Source organism: Montipora foliosa, chromosome 8 (assembly GCF_036669935.1).
Source record: "Montipora foliosa isolate CH-2021 chromosome 8, ASM3666993v2, whole genome shotgun sequence".
NCBI lineage: Eukaryota > Metazoa > Cnidaria > Anthozoa > Scleractinia > Acroporidae > Montipora > Montipora foliosa.
In genome coordinates, this window is record NC_090876.1 from 17606169 (window position 1) to 17618668 (window position 12500).

General features: G+C 39.3%; 1 pseudogene; it reads left to right on the top strand.

Annotated features, from left to right (window-relative positions):
• Positions 1-3811: 3811 nt before the first annotated feature.
• LOC137968327 (uncharacterized) overlaps positions 3812-12500 on the top strand; it is an 11492-nt pseudogene continuing 2803 nt past the window's right edge.

The window sequence follows — 12500 nt, forward strand, 5'->3', positions numbered from 1 at the left end:
TAATGGGAAATCAAACTCTCACACATCAGGGTCGGCCAGGGTTTTGGGGTACTGGTATACCACAACTTCGACCACAATAACGAACTGCTTTACAACCTAAATATTGTTTGAAACTTTGTGGGGATCCTGCTGCAATCCTCGGACAATTAGCACACTGGTGGGACTTTATAAATCTGTCCTGGGGCGGGGCTACTTCCTGTCCCTCGGCTGTAGCCCCCGCCTGTTTCCCGGCCCTGGTCTCCGTTTCCGACATCCACGGGCCCAATGGTCACTACTATCACAAATGTGGCAGTGGTCGCACAGCTGCCCCTTTCCTTCCTTTTGACAGCCGATACAGCCCCTTGGGCCCTGATACCCTTCCAGATTCTGATTTACAGGTAGGGGCCTGGTGAAACGTTCCTCATTGGTTAGATTTCTCTCAACTGATTCTTTTAAAGTGGTAAGTTCTGAACGGACCAAATATAGTGCCGCCATGAACTCCTCTTCTCTAGGACTCTCTTTTCCCGGGGAGTTAAGCTTCTTAGCGGTTGCCCCTTGTTGGATGGATCCCCCTTCCCCTTGTGATGCATGCACTTCGTTCACCCTTGGGTTCCTTTGACGAGGGGTAGAGCCCAGTTTGGATTTTCTTTCACTTTCTTCCGCGCATTTTACTTCTTGTCACCCGTCAGGTGTTAAAAGGTTTTTATCAAAAGAGAGGCCGGTACGTTTCTTCGAACAAACTGTTCAAAAAACAACATTTGAGAAAGCACTATCTCCATTAAAAAGCCGCCTTGAAGAGCGAGATTAGGCCTTAAGCATCTTATCGACAGAACATCATCTGAGGCTTTTTTTTTCCTTTTGGAAGGCAGTCGGCACTTGAAAAAAGTTAAAAAACTAGCGACAAAATCTTACCATCAGTGTGTCACAACGTACAACCCAGCAATGTTACAATACTGATGCACAACTGGAGTTTCATTCAAAACCAGCCATTGCTGGCAAACACGCAACATTGGCTCAGTTGGTTGAACACCGAGCTGCCGTGCAGGAGGTCGTGAGTTCGAATCCGGCTGGATCAACCCTCAGGATCTTTAAATAACTGACGAGAAAGCGCTGCCTTTATAATTCTGGTCAAATACCTTTTGGTTCAGAGACCCTCTAGTTTTTTCGGATAGGGACGATAAACCGTAGGGCCCGTCTCACAACCATCATGGAGTTTCTGGTGCTATGTGGTCTGTTCTCTGTGGTACATTTTGGCTTCACGACAGCGTTTCAACGAGTAACCACTCCTAAGCTCCTCGTGGGTAAATAAATATAAATTATGACTATGACTTAACCTCCTATTCTGACTACACAAGCCCGAGTTTCAACATGAAAGTTTGTTTATTGAGGGCGGGTCAGACAGTCATACAATGCAAATAAATCCTGGTTACAGCCTAGGTCTACATAAATAACACGTGAAGGTTTATAATCTTATGAGAAGACGTACTACGCCAGATACAAAAAACCACTACAAACCACCCTTTAGAACTGGCCAAAAGCATATGTGGCAACTTCATCTAATGCAGCAGCACAAGAAAGATCCCGATGAAATGGCAACTAAACGGCATATGCAAAACTGATCGAACGAAACAGAAAAACAAGTGAACAAAGAGACTAACCGACCGAAAACGAGCAAAGTTAAGTCTCCCGCTAAAAATCCTTGACACTCCTAACAGCTCCCATGATACCCTAGGAGCCTTTCTATCGCGCCGACAGAATACTAATTTCTGAATAATTCATTCAATCATTCAACCGCCAGTACCCTGCGAGCAGTCTAAATAAGTCGCAAAGAGGAAAGTAGACTCTGCCAGCCGCCTCGACTTTCTATGATTTGCCGCTCATCCAAAGAAATGGATGAGTCAGTACAGTTTCGGCTTGTCAAACCTGTTTTTTTTAGTTGTGCGCATGATCAATCGCCACGCGTCGTCAATATTTTTTAAATTTACAACAGCGTGACAATTTGTAACTGTCTATTAAAATTGCCATGAGTATTTCTTCCGTATGTCGGTTACAGAAACTACTTTGCCAGAATTGAGAAACCTATTAATTTTCTTAGTAAAAATTGAAATGGCAATTTAAAAACTTGGACCATCTTGAGTTTCGAGGGAAATGATTCGTTTCGAAAATATCCCTACTGTTTGTTTTGGTTTTGTGGTTACTAGTCACGAGTGACTGACTCCCGAATACGTTTGAATTCTTAACGCATGCTCAACACGAAATCTTGAGCCGGCTGGCAGATTCTACTTTCCTCTTCCTGACTTTAATATCTAGGAAGATCGAAAGAGACTGCTCGAAGGGTAAACCGCCAGATATTACATTTAATATCATACAAGAAAATAAGATTACTGAAGTGAATGTTTGTTAAAGCAAAACTGTGAATTGCGGGGTTTCATAATTATCTGTAACCACAAAAGGTAGACCGTGCATGTCTATCACATTGGTTCATTTGACAAATTTCACTCTGTCTAAATGTCATTCAGTTTTGAATATAAGTAATTATGTGTTTTTAGAAGTTTCTGCATGAAATAAAAGCTCAAACTTAATACCGGAGACACTTTTTAATTAACGACTTTTAAAAGATATTCGTCCCATCCTGTGCAAAATGGCTTTTGGGAGATAGCTTTTTGCCTTTACCGTTCAAGCGAGTTTTTTTTTAAGAATTTATATCCTTCTCTTTTAGAAAATAGGGTGGTGTCTCCAGGCTGTGCGACTTCTGTACGGCTTTATGGTGTATGATCTATGAATTTAAATGTTCTTTGACACAATATTCGCAATTTGAAAACTTGGACTAACTTTGTTTTAAACTTGCTGTTGTTACTTTTTCATTCTCCGAGTAGTTTTCTCAGCACAGGTTTGTAAAGTTACGTGCTCTCCTCTAACGTAACACAGCAGACATTTAGTTATCTACCCTTAGTTATCTCCGGGTAATCCGGTTTTCCCCAATTCGTGCTCCAGCGCCAGAACGACTAGACAATTAACTGAACTTCCTTCCTTTCCTCCAGGATGTGCGACTTCTGTATGGTTTATGGGTCTATGAATTTAAGCGTTCTTTAACACAATATTCGCAATTTGGAAAGACTAACTTTGTCTTAAACTTGCTACTGCTACTTTTTTATCCTGTTCCTTAGTTTTCTCAGCACAGGTTTTCAAAGTAAAGTGTTTTCCTCCCAATAATATGCTAATAAAATGTAAACTGTGAAACTTAGTTATTACTTTGTGTTTACTTTAATTTAACTGTTTGGGTTTAATTAACTCTATCTATACTATAAAAAGACCTGAATTTGTGAAAGCTGGTTAGTTGGAGTTGAAAGTTGAAGCTAATTGACAGTTGAAGTTGAAAAACTGGCTCAAACAAGTCATAAGCCATCGCAGACCAAGACCCACGTAAGAATCTGTTGAAGAAACTGTAGCTGTTGACCATGCATCATGGTGATGTTTATTTACCGGTGTACATCCGTCAAGCGAGTGGAGATCTCGCAACACTTCACCTTACACACTTGTGAAGAATCCGAGGCTCCAGCTGAATATTGGTTGCTCACGTTTCTCCCTCACCGGCCTCTAAACATTGCGAAAAATCCGACTACTTTGTACACGTTGGAAAGGAATCCAAATCGAATCCAGATCTTCAATAGAATTTACAAATCTCGCTTGCCGCTTTTGCTTACATTTGCAATTGGTTAAACCGAGCTGAGGACCAACCTGGATTCTAACATAGTAAAGTAGCGAGATAGGCAAAACAGCGACAGCTTCGACAGAGGATACCTAAACTTCGACCCAGGATTTGAGCTAGGATCCGAGCCAGGCTTCGAGCTAGGATCATACCCAGGATTCCAGCCAGGATTCGAGCTAAGATGAGCTTTCTCCGCTATTTATTCTCGAATCTCTCGGTTAGGTTAGGTCTCGAATCGGTTAGGTTAGGTCTATTTAGGTTGCTTCTAGTCTACTTAGGTCTAGTTAGGGTTAGGTTAGGTCTCGGTTAGGTCTCGAATCCTGGCTCGGACCCTAGCTCGGATCCTGGCTCGAATCCTGGTTTGGATCCTGGCTTTATTCTTAGTTTATCTCGCTTCGACACCTTTCTGGGCGAACTGAAAGAAACATTCCCGTAGAAGGACATATGCACTTACATACATCTTTTTTTTTTTTTTTTTATCACGTTAGTTACATGTTTTCCTTTAACTTGATCTCACCGCTATGAGGAATTTACTCAAGTTCGTCCTTATTGTCTCAACAGATAAGTCCAGATTCCTTGAAGGTAAAAATAAAATGAACGGCACCAACAACGGCACAGAAACAAAAGGGAAGCAAATCAAAACGGGTTTGTTGTTCTCGGTGTTTACCGAGGTGGCTCATTGTTGTTGATGGCTTATTTAGTCCAATAGTTTAATACACGAAGTGCCGGTTCGCCTTCAACAGGATCACCTCGCTTTGATTTCGTTTTTCCCTAAGACTATTCGGAGGCAAAACCATGGATTCCTTTGTTCCACCTCCCGTTATACCTCAGTCCTTTTAACACATTATATGTCACCATATTCCCCATCTGGCAGCTAATTTCCATCCATAGCGTTAAAAAAAACAAACAAATGTAAGACATTATATCATGAAGAAATCTATCGGTATCGGATTATCTGGGTCGAACGTAACCTCATTATTTCCAATGCTCTAACAATTTGCGTTGACTGGTCTGACTTGTTATCATCATCATCATCATCATCATCATCATTATTACTATTATTATTATTTGTCTTTTAGGAACAAGCGACTCCAAGTCCACACGACAAGTTCCTAGTTATTTATCATCGAACGCCCAGATTGCTTTGACATCAGCATATGCACTTACCTTCTTGATAGCCTTTTTTGGAAATTCCTTTGGCTTGTTTGTAGCGTTGAAAAAATCTTCTAGACGTGTAACAAACTTCTTTATAGCAAATATGGCTATTGCAGATCTCTCATTGACTATAACAGCTATGCCATACACAGTCAAATTTATTTACAGCGGAGACCTTTGGTTTGGAGGAAAATTGGGAATCGTTACTTGGAAAATGCTTTTCTACGCTATTCCTATTTCTATAGTAGCTTCAGTGTTAACAATATTATTCATTTCCTTTGAGAGATTTTATGGCGTATTCTTTCCTCTTCGAGAAGCAATTTTCCAACGACCAAAGATTCTTTCAACGATGATATGGGTTCTATCGTTTGCATTAATGTTCCCTTACGTGTTTTTTTCTGATGTGGCATTTGATCCGGTCACGAATGGTTACTATTGCGACCTTGGTATGCCTAGAAGATACCGCATATTCAAAATCTTTCACATATCTCTTTTCGTCATAATGTACGCCTTGCCACTCTTCATAACCATCATTATATACACTTTGATATGCCGTACATTGGTTCGCCGTAAAATTCCAGGCAACATGACCGATAGCAACCGTGCCGTGGTTGAGAAGTCCAGGCGCAAGGTCGTGCGACTGTTGGTTGTTATATGCGTTGTTTTTGCGCTGTGCTGGTTTCCAACTTATATCAATCATTTTTACATCTTTGTGCGGCCCGATCAAAAGCACAAACTACCACCTGTTGTCAGCTTAGTATTTTTTGGATAGGTCATGCAAACAGCGCTATCAATCCATGTTTGTATATACTTCTGAAGGAAGGTTTTCGTAAGACCCTTTTCGCGCTTTTAAGAAACTTATGCGGACGGGGAACAAACCTAGTTGCTACGATAAACCCGCCAGCGCTGGTCAAATTGGCTGCGAAAACACCATAAACATATCTCTGAAGCTCTTGAAAGTACAGAACAAGGAACACGGTCCAACCTTTTTTTCGCTTCTTAGGTAGAGACTTTGAGGACTGTCACGTCTTATTCGGGACTGTGTGACAAATAAAAATAACGGAAAAGTCGAACTGTCTTCACCCCACAAAGGAGTTGCTCGCAATCGAGCTGCACCAGTCGCGCGGCAGACCAAAGATAAGTACCAATGCGAATGCAGCTCGGACATATGTCTTTACGGCACTTAACTTTGTACTTTGCACATGCACAGAGATACCTCTTACTAACCCTGTTCGTGGGTCCGTACTGTAAGTTATGTAAGTTATGGCCCGCGCATAAATTATCTCTGAGGTAATCATAAGTGCGGGAAAGGAAACTAGTTGAAATCAAGCAGGAGGTTCAACCGCCACAACGATTGCGCTCCAAAATTCTGAAACGAACAAATCTTCTTGGTTTCTTGAAATAGTTGCTTGCACGACTTAAACAGTTTTACAAGATTGTGTAACATATTAAAATGACATAAAAAAAACTCGCTAGAGAATGCACGGGCGACCCAAACATAATTTGAATGCGCAGTCAACGTAACAGTTTGTAGGGTTTATATGGGAAACATGAAATACAGAAAAAAAATCAGCTAATCCTAGTTTACAGCTAGAAAAATGCAAGAAATAAACTTACTTTTACTTCATCTTGTGTCCTTGTGTCGATTTGAGGCGTTCTAACTTGCCCGGAACGCCTCAAATCGACACAAGGACACAAGATGAAGTAAAAGCAAGTTTATTTCTTGTATTTTCCTCTCCGTAAACTAGGATTAGCCGATTTTTTTTTCTGTATTCCATGTTTCCCATATAAACTCTACAAACTGTTACGTTGACTGCGCATTGAAATTATGTGTTTGGGTCGCCTGGGGAGAATGCTTTATCAATTTTTCAAATTTAGCGTTCCGTACAGCGGCCGTACTGTACAATAAGGTCCGCTAGATCAGCCAATCACAACGCGCATACTATCCGAGAGATATATGATAAAATCTTGTAACTTACACACAATTTCCTTTTATCAGGGAAATGTGAAATAAAACAACTCAGATTTGCCAGAAAATGTTTTTATCAACACGTACTTTAGCACACATCCGTGCAATAGTGCCATAAACTAATTATTCACTTAACTAGTAATAGCTATCGCTAAGTGGCAACGAAATAGTCAATATAATACATAGTTTGCAGATTTGTATCAGAGTTTTAAAATACCCAACAGTAGTTGTAATTTTTTTTATTCGAAAGTACTGCAACTCAACTTATCTAGTTAACAGTAATACAAAAATAGAAATTGCACACTTTCTATCTCCAACATTGTAAACGTGGACGTGTTTTGCAATAATATGGAAAGTACTGCTGTAATTTTTGAACGGCTGTAATTTTAACAGGATTATCTTATTGTACTATTTGGGCTTGTCTGTTTCTAGAATTATATAGGGCGTTTTATGTTTAAGGTTATCTCTGCATTTACGTAGGGCCTCGTGCTCTTCCTCGATGAACTCAAGTGTTCTTTTACACAATATTCGCGAGTTCGATGTTCGAATGTTTCGATGTTTCGAAAACTAACTTTGTTTTAAGGGCGTTCGCGCTAATTGTTTGTGCGCAACTTTTACTGCGCAGGTAACGCGGCTCTAATATGTCACGCATTACTTCAAGCATTAGTTAAGATCTTCTGGTGACAAAAACATCGGGGAAATTTCCAGGTCGGCTAAAGAATGACACATTTATTTCCAATTCATCATTGTCATAGAATTTTTGCTTAGTTTCGTGACTCGAGGACTTTGAACTCTGTCACGCGGACTGTCACGTTTTTGAACTTGAACACGTGATTTTGTGTATGATTTGAGATCGATCAGATCTGAGATTAAAAAATTACATTACGGGCGGTTTGGAATTCCGCATGTATTTAGCTGGATTTGTCAGATATTCGTTGGAATTTGAGGTCCATTAAAGGAGAAGACAAAAAATCTGTCACAATCATGAAACGTTAAAGAGAAAGGACCGGGAGGCTGGAAAAGGTCGCTAATCGAGTAGTGGTTGAAAGTTTTGGAAACTCGAGGAAGGTTTAGTTTAATAGTCAGCGACGTTGCGTATTAAAATTTAATGGTGTTGGCTTTTTAAAATGTTTTACTGCGTTACGAACTTCTTAGTTTAAAATGAATGCATGTTTTTGAAGTTCTTTTCCTTTACTTTCATGACCATAGAGCAGAATCATCTTCTCTTTCTAATCCCCTTGAATAGTGCGGACCTGTGAGGAAACAGCCTGAGATTATATTTCACAAACACCACACTCCAGAAGATGAGAAAGACGGCATTGGAGAGATATGATACAACACACTAACCAAATAAAGATAACGCCTCTTTGAAACCTCGTTGCTAAGCTCGAGAAAGTTTCTTTTGCTTTTTTTTTGCGAAATCGATCCTGTCTTGGGTTCAAGTCCTTCCCCGGCAGGTCACGCAAAATCGTAACAAACTAAATTTTCCAAGAGCTTTGCAACATCACATTGATTTTAATCGTTTAGGTCATCGGTGGCCCCTACTTTTTAAGACATGAATCACCTGCTCTTCTTATAATCTGCGAAATGTGATGAAATGAAAAAATCACAATGTAAGAAGTTATCTTTTAACAATTTTCTTTTTCCTTGTGTCCTGAATTCCGGAAGTGGTTACAAAGGGTAGCGCTTGCGAAAACGTTCGTTGACGATTAACTCTACTGTTTACGACATCCCCAGTGGCATGCAATAATCTAAAAAGCCCACTCCTATATTTCTATGCACAGAAACCTTTACTCTAACATATTATTTTTGTGATTTTCGACAGATGAGTAGATGAGGCTACATCTAGTTATGATGACTTATCTAGCGATATTAGGGAATTTTTCCCTTGCCTTTTTCTCCGAAACAAAGTCGGTGACCCCCCATTTTTTTTTTTCATTTTTGGAATAAGTAATTTATGACCTAGTTTCAGGCTGGAAATGAAACAAATTTCGATGTGGGAAGATTTTCGCGCGAAATTCCTTAAACTTACTGTTGTTACTTTTTCATTCTTTTCCTTACTTTTCTCAGCACAGGTGCTTTCCATTTATTGATATGCCAATAAATTGTTAACTGTCAAACTTAGTTATTACTTTGTGTTTACTTAACTTTATTGGGGGTGGAAGCGGAAGAATGAAAGACGGCTTAAAAAAGAAAATGAATAAGGAATATTTAGCGGTTTGAACATGCGGAATAAAGAATTTTATTGTTTTCGTTAAAGACGGACGAATACGGAAAAATGAATATCGATTAAAATTTTAATAAACTCGTGGAAAAATGGAAGAAATAATGAAAAACTGCGATCCAATTATTCCGCCTCCACCCCCAAAATATTATTTTAATTATTTGGGCTCAATTAACTCTATCTATACTATAAAAGAACTGAATTTGTGACAGCTGGTTATTTGGAGTTGAAACCGAAGTTGAAGCTAATTGACACTTCAAGTCGAAGCTGGTCCATACAATGATTCTTTGTAGATTAAATGTTTGTGTTTATCTTATTTTACTATTTGGGCTTGCCTGTTTCGAGAATTATTGAGGGCGTTTTATGTTAAAAGTTATCTTTGCATTTACATAGGGCCTCGTGCATAGCTGCGGACAATAATCCGAACTTTCTGCACGAGATCATGAAACCTCCAACTTAACACCACAGGCATTTAGGTATCTACTTGAAATATTTCGTTCTGTTCTTTGTAACAACGATAACTGTGATCTATATCTCAGTCTGACGTATTTCAATAACAACGATAAATGTCAGTGATAATCTCTCTATGACATATCAATTCCCACGGTTCAAATATACGAAATGTTTCATATATTCTATGTCATTCAGTTTTGAATATTTAACAACTATTCACCGAAGTGGAGGTGGCTAGCGGTGGATATTTACCGAGCCGCGAAGCGGGGTAAATATCCCACGCTAGCCACCGAAACTGAGGTGAATAGTTGTTTTAGTATATACTAAAACAATGAGATAATATACAGCACAAAAAATTAATTTGGATGTTTTCTTCACTTGTCACGGATGCAAATCGGGACGCCATTTTTTCTCGAGTTGCTCAAAGGTAAATAGCACAGGATATTCGGAGTTTGACGAGCCAATCAGCGCCCGCGTTCAACGCTATCCACTGTTTTAGTGTATACTAAAAGTAATTAAGTGTTTCTAGAAGTTTCTACGTGAGATGAAACCTCAACATTAACACCGGAGACACCTTTAGTTGACCACTTGACATCTTTCATCCCGTTCTTTGTAAAATGGCTTTTGGGAAATTGCTTTTTGGCTTTCGCCGTTCAACCAAGATTTCTTTACGATTTTATTTCCTTATTTGTTTCGATAATAGAAGAACACACCCCTGGAAAATAGGGTGGTGTTTCTGTGCGACTTCTGCATGGTTTTATGGTTTAGTATGCGTTACTCTACGAACTCCAGTGTTCTTTTACACAATACGCGTGAGTTCGATGTTTTGGAAAAACTAACTTTGTTTTAAGGACGTTCGCGCTAATTGTTTGTGCGCAACTTTTACTGCGCAGGTAACGCGACTGTAATACGTGACGCATTACTTCAAGCATTAGTTAAGATCTTATGGTGACAAAAACGAAGGGGGAAATTTCCAGGTCGGCTAAAGAATGACACATTTATTTCCAATTCATCATTGTCATAGACTTTTTCGCTTAGTCTCGTGACTCTAGGACTTTGAACTCTGTCACGCGGACTGTCACGTTTTTGAATTTTGTGTATGATTTGAGATCGATCAGATTTGAGATTAAAAAATTACATTTCGGGCGGTTTGGAATTCCGCATGTATTTACCTGGATTTGTCAGATATTCGTTGGAATTTGAGGTCCATTAAAGGAGAAGACAAAAAATCTATCACAATCATGAAACGTTAAAGAGAAAGGACCGGGAGGCTGGAAAAGGTCGCTAATCGAGTAGTGGTTGAAAGTTTTGGAAACTCGAGGAAGGTTTAGTTTAATAGTCAGCGACGTTGCGTATTAAAATTTAATGGTGTTGGTTTTTTAGAATGTTTTACTGCGTTACGAACTTCTTAGTTCAAAATGAATGCATGTTTTTGAAGTTCTTTTCCTTTACTTTCGTGACCATAGAGCAGAATCATCTTCTCTTCCTAATCCCCTTGAATAGTGCGCACCTGTGAGGAAACAGTCAGAGATTATATTTCACAAACACCACACTCCAGAAGATGAGAAAGACGGCATTGGAGAGACATGATACAAAACACTAACCAACTAAAGATAACGCCTCCTTGAAACTTCGTTGCTAAGCTCGACAAAGTTTTTTTTTTTTACAAAAACTTTCAGCGATCGATCCTGTCTTGGGTCCACTCCTTCCCCGGCAGGTCAGGCAAAATCGTGACAAACTAAATTTTCCAATATAAGTGCTACACGGCCAACGTTTGCAAAAACGTAATCCTTCCTTGTTCTTGTACATGTTCATTGCCGTGACTTTAACATCTTCAGTTCCCACAGCCTGCTCCCGTCTGACCTTGTAGCTCAGTTGGTAGAGCGGCGGTGATCTAACCCGAAGGTCGTGGGTTCAATTCCCACCCTGGACACAGTTTTTCTCTATCCTTGTGCGGGGCATTTCCATCAATAGGGCTAACGCTCACATGGTTCATATGGGGTAGAAAGTTAGCACTTCACATTATAAGTCTGTTTAAATTTTCCAACTTCGCAACATCACATCTATTTTAATCGTTTAGGTCATTGGCGACCCCTACTTTTTAAGACATGAATCACTTGGTCTTCTTACAATCTACGAAATGTGATGAAATGAAACAAATCACAATGTAAGAAGTTTTTCTTTTAATTTTTTTCTTTCCTTGTGTCCTGAATTCGGGAAGTGGTTACAACGGGTAGCACTTGCGAAAACGCGCGCTGAGGAGTAACTCTACAGTTTACTACATCCCCAGCCGCATGCAATTTCGTAAAAACCCACTCCTATATTTCTATGCACAGAAACCTTCACTCTAAACATATTATTGTTATGATTTTCGACAGATGAGTAGATGAGGCTACATCTAGTTATGATGACTTATCTAGCGATATTAGGGAATTTTTCCCTTGCCTTTTTCTCCGAAACAAAGTCGGCGACCCACCAATTTTTTTTTTTTTCATTTTTGGAATAAGTAATTTATGACCTAGCTTCAGGCGAGAAATGAACAAATCTCGATGTGGGAAGATTTTCGCGCGAAATTCCTTAAACTTACTGTTGTTACTTTTTCATTCTTTTCCTTACTTTTCTCAGTACAGGTGCTTTCCATCTATTGATATGCCAATAAATTGTAAACTGTCAAACTTAGTTATTACTTTCTGTTTACTTAACTTTATTGGGGGTGGAAGGGGAAGAATGAAAGACGGCTTAAAAAAGAAAATGAATAAGGAATATTTAGCGGTTTGAACATGCGGAATAAAGAATTTTATTGTTTTCGTTAAAGACGGACGAATACGGAAAAATGAATATCGATTAAAATTCTAATAACCTCGAAAAAAATGGAAGAAACCAGTAATGAAAAACTGAGATCCAATTACTGGGCTTCCACCCCCAAAATATTATTTTAATTATTTGGGCTTAATTAACTCTATCTATACTATAAAAAATTTGGCAAGCTGTCACACACGCGCCACCGGTGA